Source organism: Triticum dicoccoides, chromosome 6B (assembly GCF_002162155.2).
Source record: "Triticum dicoccoides isolate Atlit2015 ecotype Zavitan chromosome 6B, WEW_v2.0, whole genome shotgun sequence".
Classification (NCBI taxonomy): Eukaryota; Viridiplantae; Streptophyta; class Magnoliopsida; order Poales; family Poaceae; genus Triticum; species Triticum dicoccoides.
The window spans coordinates 79,468,939-79,490,011 of record NC_041391.1 but is presented as its reverse complement, the minus strand read 5'-3'; positions in this window follow the sequence as shown (position 1 = coordinate 79,490,011).

Here is a 21,073-nt window from a genome sequence, read left to right as displayed (position 1 = left end):
ACTTCAGAAGATCTCAATATACAATATCCTGGGTACCCATAATGCTGTCATGATGCTTAGCAAGCTTATTAACTTTCTCTTGTTTGGCGCTTAACTCCTCCAGCGCTTGCTATTGCACCAGAAAGTATGCATCTGAATTCTCCAGGGACTTCGTTAGTCCTTCAGCTTCCTATCGCAGCACATCTGATCGATGTATTTCAACTTGAAGTTGAGATTCAAGAAGATGAACTGATTCAGGCAGCGAGTTTGAAGAGCTTGTGCCAGCAGTAGTAGACAGTAACTCGAACACTACATCAAGACAGGACTTTTGGGTTCCCTCACTATCGTCAAGATAGTTTTTATCAGCTTTCTTGGAGACCAACATTGATGTCTCACTATCTTGAACCTTATTTGCATTACTTCCTTCACCATTGCATAATGGGGTACTTTTCTCCAATATTTTGTCCGCATTCTCAAAGAGAAACAAGTAGACACATCACAGGTTTACCATGTTGTATATGAAACTCATTTTGGTAAATGAGTTCAGTAGTAAAGTGGACAAGATAACAACATGAAATAAACATATATCTATGTACCATGGTCACTTTATGCTCTATATCATTCTAGTTTTTGTTGCCAAATCAAGATAGAGACACAATTCAAAGAATATTTGTTCAAGACAAAGCAGAATAGACAGAATATAAGTGTGGGAAACTATAGAGAGATAACAACACTTGTAATGTGCATGACATGAGAACATAACTGTTTATTCAATTGAAACTGAAATCGACATAGAGCAGGTTACAACAGGAAACCAGTTAAAGAAACAGGTTTAAAACATACCTGTTGCGCCATAATTCACATACATTCACGGACAGAATGACATAATTCAAAATATGATGACTGTAAACACTAAACATGATGATATGATATAACTATATGATGTATTTAATAAATGGGCTGCCATGCCATAATTCAGATAGGTGCTGTGTATGTACTATGTAAACATGATGGCATGATATAATTCAAATATATGATTTATATAGTAAGCAAGTAAGCAGATGTCAATCCATATATGATGTAAAAACTAAGAAATGCAAGACAACATGCATGACATGGGTAATATAACCCTGCCAAGTTTGAGCATAGACCTCAGGGGGGAAATAGGACTAGTCATCAGTCTCTGAATCCTCCTCTAAGGAGCTCTCTGTAACCAGCAAGATGTCTGCTTCAGCAGGTAGCATTGTCTCCTCTGTATACCTTGTTTTCACTCCAGATACTTCCATTATTGCTTCAAATGGATGATGCACAGGAAGAGTAGTTGAATATACAAAGGTTATCGACAAATGGAACACGTAATACAAAGAAATGATAGCATGATTTAATTCACATACATGATGATTGGCTAAACATCATGGCATTGCATAATTCACATATATAATGCCTTTGCAACAAGATAGCATTGCATAATTCACATATATAATGTCTTGCAACAAGATGGCAATGCATAATTCACATATATGGTAATTAGACACTAAACAGGTGGCATTCACACAAAGCATGTCTAAACTAATCAAATGACATAGCAATGCAAGACACCATACGCATGATATGAGCAATATAACCCTGCCAAGTTAGAGCATACACCTCGGGGGGGGGGCATAGGACTGGTCATCTGTCTCTGAATCCTCCTTTAAGGAGCTATCTGTAACCAGCGAGATATGCGCTTCGTCAGATAGCATAGTCTGCTCTCAAGACTTTGTTTTCACTCTAGAATTTTCCATCACCATGTCAAATGGCTGATCCACATGAAGAGTGGTTGAATGTACTAACATTGTTGACAAATGTAATATGTAACGGAAAAAAAGGATGGCCTGATATAATTTACATATAAGATGACTGGCTAAGTAGGATGGCATTGCAAAATTCACATATAAGATGCCTGGCTAAACAAGATGGCGTTGCATAATTCACATAAATGATGAATAAACTAAACAGATGGCATTCACACAGAGGACGTCTAAACTAAGCAGATGACATATTTGATGTATAAAGTAAGCAATGCAAGGCACCATATGCATGATATAACCAACATCAGCATGCCAAGTTAGAGCGAAGACCTCAGGGGGTAAATAGGAGTGGTATTCTCCTTCTGAATCCCCCTCAGAACAGATATCTTCCTCTCGATTACAATCCGAAATGGGTGGAGGGGGGCTGCCTTTGCGCCTACCATGGAGCGATGTCTGCATGAAATTTTATTGCCACGCAAGGCTCCTCTCTTTTGATCTACATGTTCAGTTCCATTGTTTACAATAACTTTCATGCATAGGAATAAAACATAGTGAGGTTATGTAAGGAGTGCATGCAGAAATCCAGAGTCTAATCGGTGAACAGGACGATAAAGTAGCATGTAATATTAAGCGATGCATAACATAAGCAGACAAGAAAGAGTGTGACCTCTCTTGCGGAACCGTGTAGTCCTCGAGGACACATGGTTGCCAGCGGCAGGGAAGAAGATCTAAGGCGGCGAAAGACAGTCTGGAGGCCGGATCCCCGCTTTGCTGGACCCTTCCGTCGTTGGAGCAGCTGAGCTGGGGTGGATGACGGTGCAGCAGGAGCGGGACAAACCACGCAAGGTTTTCTTTGACAACTATCTGTAAGAGAAGTAATTCTGTAAGGGCTCGTTTGAATTGGAGGATTCCAACAATGCAGGGATAGGAAATAGACAGGAATAGGATAGGAATGCACGTGCAAAACAACGAATTTAAAAACACAGGATTTCAGCCAATCTGGGTGTTTGATTCACAAGAATGGGAAGATCACAGGATGCAAAGAAGCATGGTGAGATTAAGTCAACCCAGAAGAAAATGTATGGTTATAATGCTATTATGCTACTATCTCTTAGTCTTGTGCTTCATGAATAGGAATTTGAAAAGGAGGACAAGTGCAAATTAAAATTCCTACGGTTTTTCTTTCAAGGAGACACTAAAGGAACAAATCCTACAGTTTCCCTTTGCTCCATTCCTGTGAACCATATTCATGAATAGTAGTACCATAGGAAAGTTTCCAATTCCTATGTTTTTCATTCACTTTTCCTTTCAAGCACTGGCGATTCTAGTAGGCAGGCTTGAGCAAGGAAAAGCCTACACTAATTTTTTTTTGTGCTACTTCTATTACTTTGGACCCAGGCCACTGCCCTACTAGCTCAACTCCCAGACCCATCAACAAATGCACAACTCAAACGCGCAGAGATAAATAATGATGGCATTTAAGAGAGTCCATCATGGATAGCTAAGTGCCTGGTAACTCACTGCTTATCATATAGTAGGATAAAATAATCGTACTTCACATTACTACGTGTGCTCAGTGGACAATATATATAACATGTAGAGTAAAAAAGAGATGCAACAAGTGTACAACCTCTTTGGCGAAGCCATGTCGATCTCAACGTGATTGGGTTGGCCGGTGAGGATGCTCCGGCCGACTTGGCTGTCGGAGGAGGGGAAGAAGATCTTAGGCGTCTGGAGATGGAGCCCAAGGTACTGCTCCGCTGTGATGGAGGGTTTCGTCATTGGAGCAGCTCTGGTGAGTTGTACGAGGCCGAGACTGAAGCAGGACAAGAGATACAACGTTAATATTAGTGGAATTCTAGTAGCATCTCCAATAGATGATGTAAAATACATAACCACAAAGTGCTAAATGTAAAATACATTAGCCGCTCATCTCTGGACTTAATTGTCGAAACTGAATTTAACTGTCAAAACTGAACTTAACTGTTGAAACTGAATTTTGCTGTCGAAACTGAATTTTATTGTCGAAACTGAACGCACTAGAGGTGAGGCTACACGTCACTCGACTAAGTTTTTCATCTCTAGTCAGTCGATTTTGCAGCCAATGGATACAAAATCAAGGGCCTACAGTTCATCTTCAACCTCCACCCCCTGAGCCGCCAGCCACCACTGGCCAAACAGCCGCCCCCCGTCGGCTGCGGCCGGTGGTGCGCCGCCCTGCCCGCCCCGAAAACGCTCCCCACCGCCGGTCTGCCGCCGCCCCGACCATTCCTCTAGGCCCCCTGTGGCACCCCGGCTCAGAGAAAACCGGAACGCCCCGTATTCCAGCCCAGAGATCGAGGAGAAGTCTTCTGGAATACGGCACTGCTTAGCATAGAACAAACCAACTTTCTATTATTACACGAATATGAATACAAGGTCTCCAATATTACAATGAATAACATCGGTACGGCGATGCTACGCCCTCCTCAGTTGCTCTATGCAAGCAGCGGAACAACACGATGCAGCGGAAGAACTCTAACAGCGGAACAACAGTGACGGTGGTGAACTCCACTCCGCAGGGACTCTGGCTGGAACACTTATCCTAGCTCACACGAACGGAAACCACGAGAAGCAAGCAATCAAATCCGGCATGACCTGCAAACTGGCATGACACGCCACGGCAGTACATTGAATGTACTTGCAAGCCCACAATAAACTAGAAGCATTCAAGACAGAAACAACATGGCAATTATAGGTTAAACAACAATTATCATGATATCATCAGAATAACATGGCATGACAAACATAAACATGATACAGCTAACTCAACCTGAACATAGCATGAACATATTAATCCGACAATACTAGCATGCAACATGATGACACTACATGCACCACTTATACTGCTTGGGTTACCTCGTAACCAACACATGCATCACTTACCAACCTCGGACATCACACGATCATCTCAGGATCAAATCAAGCTTGGTATAAAAAATACCGTAGTAATCATTAAATGACCACAAGGAGCTTGGTTTTTACCCACGAATCTCGCACAACATCACAAATATACAACAACTCGGTATCCTCGATACCATCGTGATCCTAACGGTGATCACAACCACGACCAACACTTGGTCCCAAACTGTGATCCTTACGGCGATCACAACCCGACCACTAAATGGCCCGTGATCCTTACGACGATCACTACCCGAACACTAAATGGCCCGTGATCCTTACGACGATCACAACCCAACCACTAAATGGCCCGTGATCCTTATGGCAATCACAACCAACTTATGTCATCGTTATTAAGCAAATTATTCTTATTACTGTTGACTCTGGTGTGACCTACTTTCGACCTAGGCTCTTATCCGTGGGCGCGGCTATCGATAGATTTAATATACACTCTGCAAAGGTTAGTACATTGTACCCACACTACGGAACCCATGGCCTCGCACTCCCATTTGGGTGGACCAACGGCGTTCCGACAAAACCGTCCTACTGCCATGACACTCTCCCGGCTACTCCGACTCAGTCCCCATCGGGCTAGTCCTGGGTGGCCCCGTGTCTACATCAAGACACAACGACCACCGTCGTGTCCAAAACATAAATGATCCCACACGGGGATCCGCTAGCTATAACAACTACGGGCACACAAGGTTATGCCTGCTTACTGGGCCAGGGTACAACACGCCCATAACCTTCCCTCATTGGAGGCACTAGCGAGAGGCACGACAGTAGACCCAGTTAGGACCGTCCCATACCGGTAAGTGTGGTTGCACTGGTTAGCATCGATTCAGTGGCACCATGACTTAGCCAACAGTTGTTCAAGTTCAGTTTATTCCGGTTAACTTGAATGCAAATATGCTGAGCCATGATAAAATACAAACATGATATCAACATTATCATGAGAGTATCACATAAGTTTCCACCATCTCAACAATAACTCATATCCACTGAGCATGGCATACTGACTAGCATGACCATCACCAACATCAACATGTACTACTAGCAAGCATAAACATATGAAAGTTAATACTAGCAGGTAGAACATGATAACAGAGTACAAAACAACATAGTACAAAAGTGAACATGCAAATCTGAACATCACCGGAACAACGATAACCATCTTTTCAACAAGCAAACATTTAATAAAGTTTCAAGTCGAAAACCATGGCTACGGCATGACTATCATGCAAGTGGGTATTGTGGCTTGCCTGGGGATGAAGAAGGCATCGGGGAGAAGTGCGGTGAAGCCGCGGAAAGAATCACCGAAAATCGTTCTCTCTCGGAGGGGCTGATTTGGGCAAGGGCAAAATGGTCATTTTCACAGTTTCAAACCATAGTGAAAATGAAACCAACAGAACGGGCTCGACGAAACAAAGAAGTGAGCGTTGGTTTCACCTTATTTGGAGCTACGGATAAAAAGATATGGATGTTTTTCTGCCAGGGACCTATATGCAAAAAGAATCTCTACAAATAGGCCCTTGAGCTGAAAAACAGAAAGCGCATTTTAGGAAATACGCTTTCGGGATAGTGAAGACGTATTCTCAGCCGAAGCCGCAGAACTTTACGCTTTCACTAAAACCAAAGCGTAAACCAGAGAATACGCTTCCACTTATCCACGTGGCAGGGGCTGGTCAACGCGGGGCTGGCTCCTGGGACGCTAACAGGCGGGTCCCGCACGCAGGGGAGGGGCCGAGCCATGCTTGTCTTCTTCCTCCCGCTGCTCCCCTATGTTGGACAGAAGATGCAGGGGAGGGGCCGCGCTGCTCGCGACGTGGCAGCCGGCTCAGGCCACCTCAGGTCGAGCGGCGACCATCGGCGAGATCGTGGGACCGCGCCGCACCCATCCCTAGGTAGAGGGGGCGCCGGGGAGGAGCGGAACGACCGTGGTGATGGAGGAACGGGAGCGGGCTCCGGCAGCCCTTTTTCTTGGAGGGGGAGCACTCCAGCGACGAGGAGGCTGGGGAGAGTGGGCGGGGCGACTTGCAGGGACGAGGGGGAGGCTATGGTGGCGACGGAAGGGAGAGAGGAGCACTGGACGGCCGGACGGGCGGGTGGCCAAACGGTCGTGGCGGCGGCCGTGTGCGGGGAGGCGCGTCCAGAGGCACTCCGGGGTCGAACGAGTGGGGTGGGGAGGACCGCGGGAATGAGGGGGTCGGGTGGACGGCTCAGGAGGAGGAGGGGAGCGCTGTGGTGGTCGGAACCGAGACCAACTCCGGCGAAGTCACGGTGATCCGAGGAGGAAACGGCAAGGGAGAGCTGCTTCGGTGGACTAGGAGGGACGAGGAGGGGCTTGTGAGCTGCGGGAGAGGTCAGGGGTCTCTTATATAGGCACGGGGAAGGCTCTGGAGCTTCATGGGCGACCTCCCGACCAAGCATTAATGGAGGGCAGAGGCGGGGCACGGCACGGGCATGGATCTAGAGACGCATTTAAGGCGAACGACGACGAGCCATCGATGCAGGGCGATGCAGGGCATAGCGGGAGAGCTCCAGGACATGAATAAAGGTCGAGACGAGGAGGAAGCCGACGATAACAGGGACAAGAAGAAGCCAGAGTGCGTAATGTGCATGACATCAGCGTGATCACCACGTGCACTGGAGCAAACACCGGGTTTTGGCCAGGCCGACCATGTCTACTGGATTAACCCTAGTGCCCTTAGTCTAAATGAAGAAATAATTGGGTCCAGGGGCAAAGAAGTGATTTGCACTAAGATCCAAAGTAAATCACTAATAAGGTGTTTGTAACTTGCTGTGGTGACACCAGCTAGGTAACTCAGTAAATAACTTGTCTGGGAGGTTTATCTATCGAAGGACTTTCATCCTGGAGGTCTTGAGGGTAAATGGATCAATATTTACTGCAGTTGCTTAACAACCTCATAATCTGGTCAAAAATGAAGATCATGATGATGCACTCACATGGTTGATCAGATTGAGCTGAGTTTGAGCAATTCTGGGTTATTGTATCATATGAAGATTCTCACAAAGAATCATACCATTTGGCAAAGCCAAAATGGTACTTGCTTCACAAACATCTCTGCTGTCCAGAAACTTGGAAAATTTTCTAGAGGGTTAATGGCTTAATGAAATGAATCCAAATTGGGTGGAGAGATGTTTTATGGGTATAAGAATAATCTGGTAATTTATCAGGATTTTTGAAGCAATATAAAATATACTTGCTTCACAACCTGAAAATATTGCCAGAAACAAAGATTTGCTCCTGTGCTCACATAGTTAATTGTATGGGGCTGCAAATGGGTGGAAGGGGGTTAGTATGAGCACATTAAGGAGTGTGCAAAAGTTCAACTCATTTGGGTACTCCTAGCTAGTACTTCCTTCACAATGGCTTCTATTTGACAGAAATTTTGAAACATTGCTGAGGAAGATTGGCTAGGCAAATAAATTTGAACTTGTGCATGAGGCAATTATTTGGACATATAAGCATGACCAAGGAGTTGGGGAGCAATCAAGAAAAGATAGGTGGCACTTCCTTCACAGAAAACCACACTGGACAGAAATGAAGAAAAATTATTGGGGAATTATTTTTGAACATGGAAATGAAAAGTTTTGCCATATTTGATCAAGATATGACCCAGACAATTTATGAGAATTATTTGGGAATTTTTGGAGTGAGGGAAATATAGGTTGCTTCACAACCTAGGGCAATTTGAATTATTCCTTTAATAGAAAAGGAATATTCCCAATAAGAAGAATATTGGGATTTGGGTTAGGATGGAAATGACAGGGTCTAGGGAAGGATTTGGATATGACAAGCCACTCTAGAAGCAAAGAAGAGGGCATCTTCTTCAGTTTCCAGACCACAAAGCCACGGAAAAAGAGAACTCAGGCAAAAACCTCGGAAAAACAAAAGAAAAAGAAAGGGCCAAAAATCAGGCTGTCACACCCCCCGTGCCGAGCTTTTTCTCCGGCGATCCACACGCCACCGCCCCACCACCGCCCCCACCCTGAACCCTAAGATAGATAGTGGGGTACCACTCTGGCGAGCCCACCTCCCCTCTGCGGCTGGTTCTTCCTTAACTCCGGCAAGCCCCCCTCCCCCTGAAATTCGACTGACCCAAAAGTCGATTCAGTCGAGTGAAGTGTAGCTAAATTGGAGAAGCATCGCAAGCAAGAGCAAGAGCGAGAGCAGGAGCGTGAGCAAGAGCAATAGCAAGAGCAGACTGGGTAGGGGACCGAGAGAAAGAGCAGAACAACAGCGCAAGCGAGAGCTAAAGCAGCAACAACTCCTACTAATGTGGATGTTGCCGCCGAGGGAATGACGTCGTGGAGGAAGTGGCCGGCGACACCACCGTGGATGGAGCCACGTCGTGTCGGCTCGGGACGGAGCACCAGCAACGCCGGGAAATCGAATCAAGAAGAAAATGCAGCGATTAGTGTACAAGCTCTTTGGTGGCGCCGATTAGGCTGCAGCTTCATCCGAGGAAACGGTGATGATGTTGCTCTTTTGGTGGTTCAGGTGAAGACGATGGTGTGGGAATGGAGGTGGCACGAAAGACGAGGGGAATGTCGAGGCAGCTCCTTGGAGGTGGAGGATGGGGTGGCTGAACCGGTGGGACGACCAGATTGATGAAAAATCCTTATCCGGTATGGTGGATGAGGGACGTCGAGGTGTTGTTGTGGACGACGGCATCGGGGAAGAGGCTCCGGTTGGGTGGCAGACGGAGGAGGGTGTGGGGCTTCGCGAGTTTTCATGGCCTCGGTGTACAAATGGGTGGGCGGATGGGATGGGAGTGGGAAACCACGGCTTAGGGACGCTCTTGTCCGAAATTTGGGGTAAGTTAGGAAAGTCCCCCCACCGATTTGAGGTGGTTCTTTCAGTTCAGGAGTGTCACGGGCATTTCACGTGTCGGGATTTCATAGGAGGTGGGAGTTTTCGCGCGCGTTGTAATTTTGTAATAACAAGGCGCGGGTTGAGATGGAGGGAGTTGTCGGAGCACAACGAGACAAAGATATATCTTAAATATTTCGGGCTAACAAGGCGCGGGTTGAAATGTCCGGACAAGCCTAACGTGTATTGTACCAAATCAATTCACACTAAAAATGTCATTCAAAACTTTGAATTCATGTCATGTTCAATTAAAATATTTCACTACGTGTATAATGCATGCAACCTACTACTCAAATGTACGTTTTAGTGCATTCCAAACGTATATACTACCGCTTCAATATGAACTAAATTTGATTTCGTTTCTCTATTTGAATAAGATCTACAATAATGATTGTTGTGAAGTCAAGCCACTTGAATTCGTTTCTCTACTTTAATAAGATCTAGAATAATCATTATTGTCAAGTTAAACCATTGTTTGTGTATTATCTTCACATCACACCACATGATTAGTCTCGAGTTACATATGAACTATGTGTACTATATGAACTCGACTCAGTTTTTTGAATCCACTTTACGTTGATTTCAAATCACAGTACAATTCAAGCTCTAGCTAGATCTTCATAATCTAAACCATGTCTCATATGTATAATGTGTTTATCACATAATGTATGGTGCCCCGCCCCCTACGCCTACAAGTATTTAGATGTGAGTTACAAACACCACATATTACCAAAAATTCAAATAAAATGTGAGAATGTTCGATATATAGTATTGTTTAGATTGTTTGATATTTAGTTGTAAGCTGCAAACGCCACACATTATCACAAATTCAAATAAAATGTGAGATTGTTCGATGTATAGTATGGTTTAGATTGTTCGACATTTAGATGTGAGTTCCAAATGCCATGCATTATCACATTATGGTATTACATGTGCAAAACCACAACACGCGTATCACCGCTGTATTTATGCATGCATATGTTTGTAACACTATGATCTCCTATTCAAATATATGAATCCACTTTCATATCAAATTATGATCTTTGTTAGTCTCTTACACCCACACAATCCTCTAACCTTTGTAGCTACCACTAACTTTCTCTCGTGCATGCACACGCCGTCCTCGCCCCCCCCTCCCTCAGCATTCTATCCATCGTGCACATTCGTTTTTTTCTTTAGGTCGTTCTCCCATAGTCTCCACAACTCCTTTTCGACACACACCGATCGATAAACCTCTCCAGCGATGTCTGCTTACAACATACACACGCACCTTCAATCTCCTCCTTTATATGTCCTTGCCTCGTGTCTCTCATACGGTCCCACACACGTGTAAATGCTCGCCTCTCTTTTCATCGATCTCACGATCGCACACTCCTCCCCCTATCCAGCTAGTAGCTGGGCCCCTCGCACCACCTCCTAGCTCCATTCTCTCTGTATACCCGTCTTGCTGGGCCTTATTTGCCTCTAACAAATGGATGTACACTGACCGACCTCCCGCTATACATATAGCTAGCTAGGTCCTTATAACTGGCTTTTCCCCAAGCGTCGATCGATCTACCTCATTAGTTATGTCTCTCCCTTCCTCCGACAAACAACAATGGATCTACCGATCTAGTTAGGTTTGCTTACCAAACACATGGTTCCCCTTCATCATCCATGGATGCGTCCTGACAGATCTATCACACACAGGCACACACAGAAACACATCCCTACTCTTATTGATAATATTGCAGTTCCACCCTCAGTTTGTCTAGTAGGCCTCTCCAACGATCTTCGAGAAGCAACTCCATTACCCATCTAGCATTCTACCCCTCTACCTCCCTCCCTCTCTCCTCTCTCTCTCCCATCCTATTTCCTGTCCTTCAGTTATGTATGGATGTCGACCAATCTCCCTCAAGACATAGCTGGGTCTCTCCTTCTCAACACATATCCGAGTCGTTCTACCTGTATAGTTAGGCCTCTGCCTCCCCCTCCCCCCACCCCCTCCCACGCACACACATCGATACATCAAGCGCTCTAGTCATGTCTCCTTGCCACACACCACTACAAAAAAATACACTTCCGTGATGATACGTGTTTGTCACAGTAGGTCGCGTTTTTTGTCATGCATGTACATCCATGACAAATTTATGACAGAATCAAGATAGTCATACCTGTGCTGTCGTAGAAGTGTTCCATGACATTACCAAAATTATCATCACGGAAGTGTCCACTTCCATGACGATAAATCGTGCGTCACAGAAGTGCTTTCATCAAGGGTGACCGACACGTGGCATCCACCGTAATGGAACGCCGTTAAGCTATCGGGTCGGATTTTGGATCCGATAACCCGTTAACAGCCACGACCAATGCCGATTTTCCACGTGTAAAATTCTCATTGGTTGACGGATCAACGTGTCAGCTCCGCGTTGGCACAGGTGTCAATCATCCAACGGTCGAGATGGGCCTATGATATGTTGACACGTGGACCGGCCCAAAAGTGGCCCACAAAGTTTAAATGGGCCGGCCCAATCGAAGGCCCATAAGATTTAGCGGACCATAATGGGCCGGCCCAGCTAAAGGCCCACAAAATTTAGTGGACCATAATGGGCCGGCCCAGCTAAAGGCCCACAAGATTTTGCGGACCACAATGGGACGGCCCAGCTAAAGGCCCACAAGATTCTGCAGACCATAATGGGCCGACCCAGCTAAAGGCCCAACATTCTCTGTCAAATCGGCCTGTCAACGGCCTGGTCTAAACTTGTCATCAATGCGGCCCATGGTCACTTCTGGCCCGTTAACAGTCCGCTAAGTAATTGGGCCGAATTACGGCCCGGTGTATTTCGTCCTGTTAAAGGTCCGGCTTCATTTGGGCCCATTTACAGGTCATCAAAACTTTCGGCCCATAAACGACCGTGAAGGATTTTGGTCATATTCGGCCATGTCTGTCATTCGGCCTGTTAGAGGCCCACTATAGATTTGGCCCACTTTTGGCCTGTTGTCATTTTCGCCCCGTTAATGCCGGACGTAAACCATGGGCCATATGTGGCCCAACCTCATATCGGGCCCATTAACGGCCCATATAAAAGTGACGATAATCTAGCCCGACTGAAGTTCCGGCCTGTTAAAGGCCCGTATATTAGGTCGGCGCATTTACGGCCCGTCCGAATTTCGGCCTGTCAAATATCCGCATCTTAAATGGGCCACCATTTCGGCCTGCTAAGTCCAGTGGGTTATTTGGCACAATCAGGGCCCAATCTCACTTTCGGTCTATTAAAGGCCCATGTTTTTTATGGGCTCGACATATTTACACCTGTAAATACTTTTACTGAGGGCCCAAATTATGTTTAGGCCTGTTAAAGGCCCACTATGGGCACAAGCCTAACATAAAAAATTGAAAGCTTATGCTAATATAAGCCCAGATATTTTTAGTGGGCTACATGCCAATTTCGGCCCGTAATCGTTTTTAGCCCAATTGGAATGGTCCCGACGAATGTTGGCATGTTGGGCTCCTACGAAGCTTTCGTCCAAATACATTACTAAGATAAACCTACACTATACAAAAATAGCGTCATAATTTGTCGGGTGGTAGGTGCGACATATGCCAACGGGTGGCTTATCATTGTGGGAGCCAGTAAGACATCGCCGGTGCCTAGAAACGGGATGAGGAAAAGACATGCACGCCGGAGAGTCTTACCCAGCTTCGGGTCTCTCCATGGAGATAACACTCCGCATGATCACTCGATGAATAAGTTGCTACAAGCTGCTCCTAGAGCTGTTTGGCGAGAGGAAGAAGAAGGGCACAGCTAGCTCCTCTCTTCCCTCTACATGGTGGCTAAAACTATCAGAGTCCAACCCTTTGCATGGGTGTCCCGGGGGGTTTATATAGGCCTACCCCCCGGGGGTACAATGGTAATCCGGCCTGGGCGTGGGCCCAGGCTGTCAGCGTCTATATCCACCGGCTTCTAGGGCCCGCCGACTGGTGGGTCCCACCGGCTACCGGCCCCACCGCTTGGGGGGTCCTGTCGGGGGCTGGTTACTGTCGCCTCGCCTCTGATGACGAGGGCTTTGTTGAGGTAAGCATGGCTACAGCGCCGCGCCTTGCGGGCACTCACTGTAGCCTTACCTCGTCTTGTCTATTTGATGGTGCACGCGCCCCGAGGAGGGGGGCAAGCCGGCTGCAGGAAGCCGGCCTGGCCTTAGGCCGACTAGGGGAGGCCAGGCCTCCTTCGGATATCTCTCTAACCGAAGGGGCCCACCGTATCTGGGCCGTACCAGCGGCCCGTCGTGGATGGCGTCATGGTTCGCATGGCAACAGTGCCTCGCCGGACAGGAGATGTCCGCCCTGTACGGCGTACTATAGCCATGCTTGTTCCGAGATTCGAGGGTGGTAGGGTCCACTGTAGGCACGCCCTATCTCGTCACTGTTAGGGGGGTTGACTATAGGGTCCGGCCCATGGCCGCCTGCCATGGGCCGGCTTTCTTGGAGCCGGTCCTTCATGGGCCGGCTTTCTTGGAGTCGGCCCTGTTGTGGCGTCCCCCAAAGATTGTTTACGGCCGGGCCGCCTTCCGCTAGTCGGCCCAGGCGATAGCCGGCTGGAAGAAGGCGGCCCCGTGTCTTGGGCGCCTCAAGGCTCCGTCGGCCCATTGTTTTTTTTTCTGAGGGCCAAAGGGAGCCGGTTAGGCTACCCGTGGTCATTTACTCCGACAGTAGTCCCCGAAGCTGGTTGGGCTTCGCGGCTGAAGGGGGGAACGAGAAGCTCAGCCAGCTTCCTATCCCGAAGAGCCGGCAGCTAGGAGCCGGCCTCCCTTGCGCGTGCCTTCTCGGTGAAGCCTTCCCTAATTCCAAAGGCGGGAAAACAGCTGGCGTGCCAGCCAGGCGGCGGGTCGACCGCCCGCCACCCGCAGGCCGCGTGGCTCCCTTCGGCTGGGAGGGCCTGCCAGCCAACGCGCGTGATGGGAGGCTGCTGTAGGCCAGGGCCCACCACTTCCGCACCTCGACCCGTGCGCGGATCTTTTGTCGCCCGAAACCGACCACACGTCTTCTGGCAGCGGTTCCCACTCGCCATCAAGGCGCGATAATCGCGGGTCATGGGGGAGTGGGTGCAGTTAATCCCACGCCCCCCGGACCTCGCCTCCTCGGCTTCGCCGTGCGAGGCTATAAGTAGGGGCGGGGAGGGGGAGCTGCAGTTGTTCGCACAATCGCCCTCGCCCTGCCCCCTCCCTTTTCTTCTTTGCCGCAGTAGCCCTTCACTGTGCTCCCGCTACGCCATTCTTTCCTTCTTCCCAGCGTGCCGCAGGCTTGCTACCTCCACGCCGAGCGCTCTCCACCGCCACACTTGTTGTTATGGCTCCGATGTCGAGCTCTTGGGACGGCTCCACCGTCCGCGACGACCACATCGACTTCCTCCGCAAGATGCAGCGGCTGCCGGGCGAACATCTTGTGCGAGTCCGTCTTGCGCTAGCGAGGGAGGTCTCGCCGGCGCCGGAGGAAGGCGAGCGAGTGATCTTCTACTCGCACTGCCTGCGCGGCGTCGGCCTCCCTGCGAGCGGCTTCTTCCGTGCATTCCTCGATTTCTACCAGCTTTAGCCGCACCACCTCACCCCAACACGGTGGTGCTGCTGTCGGCCTTCGTCTCGTTGTGCGAGGGTTTCCTCGGCGTCCTCCCCACCATTGAGCTCTGGGGGCAGCTCTTCCTATCCAAGCTCGGCACGGTCGTTGCAGGCGTGCCGGCTCCGTGCGGCGCCTTCATCGCCATAAGGAGGTCCACCACCGACAACCCCTTCCCTCCTATCATGCTGATCCAGTCGGTGAAGCTCTGGCAACGTTCTTACTTTTACGTGAAGAACGTTGCCCCAAATGGTGATTATGTCAATTTGCCGGCTTACGTGGCCGACCCGCCGGCTGCGAGGCCGGCTTCATGCTCCTACCGGTCCAGGTCGCTGACGCCGGCTGGAGCTGGTGCCATCGCCCGGCTTCGGTTGCTGGTCCAGTCGGAGCGCCTGACCGGGGCCGACTTGATCGCTGCCTTCATCGAGCGCCGGGTTCTCCCGCTTCAGCGCCGCCATCATCTGATCTGTCAGATGAGCGACCGCTTCGACCCAAGTCGGCTCAGCACTAGGGAGATGCCTCGCGACGAGGTGTCATACATGGTGAACTACATCGCCAACTGCAAGCTCACTGAGGACTGGCAGTATGGCAAGGCGCCGTACTCTCGCGCCAATCCACCACCCTTGGTAAATTTTCTTTCTTCCTTTGTTGCCCAATTTTCTTTTTTGGCCAACTTTTGACCAGTCGGTTTGTCTTTAATTAGAATCCTCTCCTTCATCCATCGACCGGGACCGCGGGGCCGGAGCGCGAGTTCGCCCCCGACCGCGAGGTGGACGACCTCGAGGACGCCGACTTGGGGGCGGCCGCCCTGGACGACGACGCCGCAGGGGGTGCAGGCGAGGCAGGCGGCTCCGGCTTCACTGCCGTCTTTGACGACTGGCCCGTGATGACGAGGCCGATCCCATTCCGCGCCGCCAGCCGGCTACCGATCCCCAAGGCGCCGGCCCATCCGGCGGGCCGACCGCGCGAGGCGGCGCACAGAAGCGCCGAGCGGCGCCGACTCTCGTCGGAGGCCGGCTGAAGAAGCCCAAGGGATCCGCAGTGGCGACCTAGCGGGACGAGGCGGCCGCGAAGGCGGCCCGCTTCCACAAAGTGGTGAAGCAGCCGGAGGCAGTCTTGGCGTAAGCTTTGGTCCCTACGCACTTTTTCTTCCTTTCTTTAGTCGATGTTCTTCTAAGCCCTTTTCTCCGTTTTGCCAACCAGGGCCCCACTTTCTCTTGAGCGGACTACTGCTGCCTCCATAGTCGGCGGAGCAGGAGGATCTGCGGGCTCCCGTCGCATAGACCCCCACGCCGAGCTTCAGGAGGCGACGAAGCGGAACGCATGGGAGGCGCGGGAGGAGCGGGAGGCGGAGGAGCGAAGGGCAGCCGCCAGCGAGTCGGCCCAGGAGACGATGGCGGAGTCGACCGAGGCGCACTCCGACGCTGCAGCCAGGGCCCGGGCAGAAGCCGAGGCTGCAGAGAGGGCGGCGGAGGCCCTGCCTGGTCAGCCTCCACAACTTCTCATCCCCCTCCGCTCCGCGCTCCCGGGGGTCCCGGTGCCCCCGACAGAGGAAATCAGCCACGACCCGCCGATGATGGAGAGGGAGGGGGGCGACATAGTCGTCCTGGAGGGAGAAGTGATGCCGCCTCCGTTGGCCGGGACTGGCCAAGGCGGCCAGCCCGAGGTACTGCCTGAGCAGCCGGCGGGAGGAGAGCCGACTGCAACGGCGTATCTTGTAGTCCTGTCGCCGTCTCGCCGGCGTGCAGGGAGGGCGGCTTTAGAGCCGGATCCGCAAAGGGCGGCCGAATCCAGCTCGTTGTCGCATGATCTGGAGCGGCCACAGCTAGCTCGCTGGGGTGGACGTCGGGCGGTGGGACAGCCGCGCTGAACTTGGCGGCGCAAGATGTTCGCAGCCGGCTCCAGGCTCAAGCCACCGCGCTGCAGCAATGTACCTGAGAGTTTCTTGCGACCCGAGCGGTCGTTCGGGTGAGTTTTCTTGCTCATGATTTTTTCCGTGGGGGCGCGTCAGCGCACCCACTGGGTGTAGTCCCCGAGTTCCGAGCCGGCTGCTGAGCAGGCGGCTTGGAACTTCTTCGAAGACTTTGCCTTACTGATTTGCTTTTGCCTTCGCAGGATTACCACAACCTCCATGCCGCTACCTTCAACTCCCAGGTCCGGGAGGCAAATCAAAGGGTCGCCGATCTGACGGAGAGCCGGCGTGAGTGTCTTTGTCTTTTTATCTCATGTGGGGGTGCGTCAGCGCACCCACTGGGTGTAGTCCCCAAGATTCAGGCCGACTGCTGAGCAGTCGGGTCAGATCTTTCTTGCCGACTTCTTTCTTAACTTCTTTTTTCCATATTGGCAGGAGCCAACGCCGACTTGAGGCAACAGCTGGGTGTGGCCCAGACCACCCTTCGCACCAAGGAGGGCGAGCTCACCGCTCTGGTCCTGGATCGCAACCGCTTGGCCAAGAGACTGGCCGACCAGGAGGAAAGCCACAGGGCGGCCTTGAAGGCGGCGCAGAACAGTGAGGCCGCCCTCAAAGCCGAATACGAGACCAAGGCGGCGAGCTGGGTCAAGGCAAGGCAAGCTCTGAGCGAAGGCTACAGCCGAGTTGAGGATTTGGTTGACGGTAAGCCGCCTTCTTCTTCACTTTGCTTGTTCCTTGTAGGCCAGTTTATCTCCTGACTTGCTCTGTTGCTTTCTTCTTTCTGAAGAATACTTTCCTGGCTATTCTGTCGCCGCCAACCAAGCCATCGACGCTCATCGCGAGGCCCGGCGGCAGGCTGGGGTTGAGATCACGCCGGGTGCCAACCGGTCGCTTGAGGAGCAGCTTCTAGCGATCCAGGCCCGCCTTCAGCCGGCCTACCGCATGCTCCGCCGGCTTCAGCGCACCCCCAGTCGTAGTTCCGACTGGCTGGAGGTAGCCGTCGGCCGTCTTGAGGCCTGGAAGGCCTCAGCAGCTCGATCCGGCGCCCGCCGGGTGCTAGAGTTCGTCCGGGCTTGGTACCTTGGGCTGAACATGGACCAACTGCGCACCTGGCGGCAGGAGGCTGACGAGGAGCTGGAGGCGGTGCGACCATCTATCATCCAGCGCGCCTCGGTGATCGCCGACTTCACCGACACCAGCGCCTTTGCTCCTGAGGTGAACGAGGACGGAGTCGCGCAGCCGAAAGAATGGTTCGCGCTGAACCCGGCCGACGGTGAAGACTCTGCGGAGGAGATTGACTCCAGCGACGAGGGCGAAGAGGAGGAGGAGGAGGAAGACGGCGAAGACAATGTGCCGGATGTCGGAGCAGCCGGCCAGCCTCAGCCTGACCATGCCTCTAGCAACGAGGCACGCGCGAATGCCCCGCCTGCTGCCGGTGATGACCAGGCCGAGACTCGTCAGCCAGCCACTCCTCCAGCCGACGTCGTCGCTTCAACCAATCTTCCTGACGCTCCAGGCGCTCCCTTGGCTTGATTCACTGTTTTTATTTTCTTGCTCGACACTCTTTGAACAAATTGGTTATCTTTGTGCAATTCCACCCACTGGGGGTGTATTCGAACTTCGTTGAATGCCGGCCTCTCAAAGGCCTTTTGTGTAAATATTATTATGCATGAGCTTGGCTTCCATTCCTACTTGCTTTTTATCTCTCGGCTTTTTTCCTTTGCCGCCTTCCTTTGGGTGCCGCCTTCCCAGCCGGACAGCTGCTCTGCAGTCTGTGGCCGGGTAAGGAGTTCAGCCGTCTGGGAAGGCAAGTACTCAAGCTTTCTTAGATTGTGCCAGAGTAGGAAAGGAAGTCGGCCAGCTGGCTGCTTCAACAGCCGGTTGGCGAGGGGGAAGCCGGCTTGTGTTATGTAAGTTCATTAGTCCTTAGCCGTTTTTCATGTGGGCATCCTTTCCGCCTTCAACTCTCGCTAGTCGGAGTCGATTCTTTGAGCTATGCATTTCGCGAGAGAGGGCTTGGGTGTCGGCACATTTCTTGTCTGACTGCAGGTAGAACTTGGGTATAACTCAAGGCGGCGAGTCCCCGGGCCGAATAGTTGGACCCGGTGCCGGACGGAGAAAATAAATGTGGTGGGGCAACCATGGGTATGATACCTGACATACATAGATAAAATAGGGTAGTCCCCGAGAACTCCTCGGGGGGCCCATTGTCTGATACTTAATACAAAAGGTGGCATGATACATACTGCATTTCAACTGTAAAATATTCGAAGAAGATTAGCGTTCCATGGGCGCTCCGACTCCTTGCCGAAGTCGTCTCTCTTGCGTGCCTTCGGCTTTTGTGCATCGATTAAGTAATAGGAGTCGTTTCCCAGAGCCAGGCTGATGACGAAGGGGCCTTCCCAAGGTGCTGAGAGCTTGTGCTGACCGGCCGGAGCACAAGGTCTCCCTCTTGGAAGGATCTTGGCTTCACCCTTCGGCTATGGTAACAGCGTAGACCTTGCTGGTAGATGGCAGACCGGCTGAGGGCTAACAGCCGGCTTTCTTCTAGCAAGTCGATGTTGTCTTCTCTTGCTTCTTTAGCCTCCGCCTCCGTGTACATGGTGACCCGAGGTGACTTGAATTCGATGTCAGTTGGGATGACAGCCTCGGCACCATATACAAGGAAGAAAGGGGTGAAGCCGGTTGACTTGTTTGGGGTAGTGCACAGACTCCAGAGGACATTCGGCAGCTCGTCGAGCCAGCAGCCGGCCGGATGCTCCAGCGGCATGACTAGTCGGGGCTTGATGCCGGAGAGGACGAGGCCGTTTGCTCGCTCGACTTGGCCGTTTGACTGCGGGTGGGCAACGGACGCTAAGTCCAGTCGGATGCCCTGTGTCACGCAGAAACGTGCCAGTGCTCCCTTGGCAAAATTTGTGCCGTTGTCGGTGATGATGCTGTGTGGCACGCCATACCGAGTTGTAATATCCGCAATGAATGTTACGGCAGTCGGCCCATTTAGTTTCTGGATCGTCTTTGCTTCAATCCACTTGGTAAATTTGTCCACGGTGACAAGCAGATGTGTCATGCCGCCGCGCGCCATCTTGAATGGGCCGACCATGTCCAGCCCCCAGACAGCAAAGGGCCAAGTGATGGGGATGTTCTTAAGTGCCAAAGCCGGCAGGTGTTGCTTGGAGCCGAAGACTTGGCACCCTTTGCAGTATTTGAGTAGTTCCTTGGCGTCCTCCAGAGCAGTCGGCCAGAAGAATCCATGGCGGAATGCTTTGGCGACGAGCGTCCTGGAGGCGACATGGTGGCCGCATTCACCTTGGTGGATGGCTTCGAGGATTGATGTGCCTTTCTCTGGCTCGACGCAGCGCTGGAAGACTCCGGTAGCACTGCACCTGACTAGCTCTTGGTTCATTATTGTGTAAGCTCTGGCTCGGCGTTGGACTTGTCTTGCCGAGATCTCGTCAGTCGATAGCTCTCCATTTACCAGGAAATAGAGGATGGGTTGGGCCCATGATGGAGCTGTGATTTCTTCGACTGCCAAAACGGCTACTTCAACCAGGGTGGGCGGACTAGGTTGTGAGGAGTTGGAGTCGGCCTCTGCCTGCTGTGTTGCTGCAGTCCCCAGGCCGGGTTCGACTATGGCAGTCCCCGAGCTGGCTGCCGAAGTCCCCGGGCCGCCTGCCTGGTCCCCGAAGTCGGATCCAACTGCGTCGGGGTTAGGCGGCACGAAGATGGAACTGGATTCCGGAGACGGCTTGACAGATGGCTTGAGGAGGCGTTGGAGGGCGACGCCGGTTGGTATAGCTTGCCGGGTGGAGCCTATTCATGCCAGGGCATCTGCTTGCTCATTGTCGGCCGGTGGCACGTGAAAGAACTCGCACCCCTCAAAATATCCGCTCAACTGCTGGACGAGGAAACGGTAGCTTGCCATGTTTGTGTCCTTGGCATCCCAGTCGCCAGATGATTGCTAAACC